At 40.6% G+C, this 2,200-nt stretch overlaps 1 pseudogene; it reads right to left on the reverse strand.

The window, feature by feature from the left end:
* Positions 1-266: 266 nt before the first annotated feature.
* LOC129622561 (sorting nexin-7-like) lies at positions 267-1,556 on the reverse strand (annotated as a pseudogene).
* Positions 1,557-2,200: the final 644 nt, after the last annotated feature.

Here is a 2,200-nt window from a genome sequence, read left to right on the forward strand (position 1 = left end):
TTTTTTTCATATTAAACTTTTTATTAAAACTGAGTCTTTACCATGTATTTAAAATGACATGTTCCACAGACAAATATTTAAGAAAAAACTTTTTATGTATAATTATAATTATTGGCATACAAATTTAAGAACATAGTTAAAACTAAACTAAATATTTATATATATATATATATATATATATATCTCCAAATTTATATCAATGATCTGAAACACCTGAGCTTTAAGTTGTTGGTTTTCCAGATAGTGTGAAATACTTTTCATCCACTCTAGAAAGGATCCAGCTCATTGGGAAAGAATAACTTTGGTTAACAGACATTATCTTCCAAAGATCACATAGAGGTCTTCAGTGAGATTACAATTTATCTTCAGAGGCTTCTTCCAAGTGGAGATCTGTCTGTGATGTAAGGAAGGATTCCCATGCAGCAAGACCCTGTTCACAACAGAGGATGTTCTCCTCAGCCATATTTTTGTAAATGCTGACTTGGTATCATTTTGCATGCTTTGTTTCCATCTTTCCCAATCTGCTTTCAGGGCATTATCAGCACACTCCACTTTATCTTCCAGTTTTCCAATCTCTTCCATAAGCAGATCAGTATCTTGCCTTTTTGGACGTCAAAGCTTCAACTTTGGAATCCAGGTCTGCCTGTATTTGGTCTCTTCTTTTCATGACAGCCATTAACATTTCACTATAAAGCACATACTCGTGTACGACAGGAAACAGGGCCTCTAAGAGTCCAGACGTCCATTTTTCAGTGGCCTTACAGCATTTGTCAATGCAGCTGGTGACACTTTTTAGAGTATCAGCCAGATCTTCTTCCGATGCCGACAGAATATGAATTGGGCCATATTCTTTCATTTCCTCTAAATATTCCCGTTCTTCCTTGTAGATTCTCTGAGATATTTTATCTATCAAATTTGTTTTCTGGCTAAATATTTCAATGTAGTTATTCATTTCCATGAACTCCTCGGGGTGACTTTTAACTCCTCTCATTGATAATGCAACCACTTTGACTGTCTGTGCCATCCTGCTGAGTAATCCAGGCCCTTGCTGCTTCTGAGAAGACAGTTCCCAAGCTTGTGCAGTAAGAAAAATTTTAAAGTCTTCATTAAATGTTAGAGTTCGATGATCAGCAATTTGGTTCAAAAATTTGTGCAATGCCTTCCTGCATGTCTCAATGAAGTCATCATTTATGCGTTCCACCGTTCTTTTCACTATAAACTTTTCTGGCAATGGTGGAATAATCAGAGTCGGGTGTGCTTCTTCAAGTTTTTCTTTCAACCAAAAGAAATCTTGATAACGTCTCCTAACTTCAAATTCACTGGAGTCAAATTCCCCAGGAGATTTCTTAGTAATAATTCTGTAAGTAATAAAATTTTCAATTGTAGTAACATGGCTTTCAGGTTCATCTACTGTAATAAAAAGAGCCTTCAAATCTGGCTCATCTTCAAACTTGACTTGGTTTATCATTTATAAAGGGGATGTCGGCATCAGGCATCAGCGGGCTGAAGGAATTCGTGTCCATCAATGAGGTATCCTTACTGAACACCTCCAGGTCATCCTCCCGATGCTTCTGGGGAGGGGGCGTCACCGCGCCCCCCGCTCCCTCGCCCCGGGCTGTCCCCGCTGTCGGCACTTGCCCTCCATCCCGAGAGTTCCCTGCAGAGCGCCCTCCGCAGCCAGCCTCTCCTTCCCCGAGCTTGCCCATTGGCTCCCGTGCCTCCTGCACCTCCCCAGCCGGCCCCTCTCCAGCCCCACGTCCCCTGCGCAGACGCTGAACTGCTGTAGCCCTGATATAAAGGACTTGTTCTTTAAAGCTCTTTTTCAAAATTGATAAACTACAATGCCACATGTTTTCAGGCTTTCCTATATTTATAAATTAATATGCAACTCCATACAAACAGGCGAGTTATAGTTCAAAGTGGACCTAGTTTTCAACCTCCAGATTCCTTCACACCCCCTTATGGTTATGATGCCTTTCAGGAAGCAACAGTTAGAACTGGACATGGAACAACAGACTGGTTCCAAATAAGAAAAGGAGTATGTCAAGGATGTATATTGTCACCCTGCTTACTTAACTTATATGCAGAGTACATCATGAGAAATGCTGGGCTGGAAGAAGCACAAGCTGGAAACAAGATTGCAGGGAGAAATCTCAATAACCTCAGATATGCAGATGACACCACCCTTATGGCAGAAAGT

This window comes from Bubalus kerabau, chromosome 11, assembly GCF_029407905.1.
Source record: "Bubalus kerabau isolate K-KA32 ecotype Philippines breed swamp buffalo chromosome 11, PCC_UOA_SB_1v2, whole genome shotgun sequence".
NCBI lineage: Eukaryota > Metazoa > Chordata > Mammalia > Artiodactyla > Bovidae > Bubalus > Bubalus kerabau.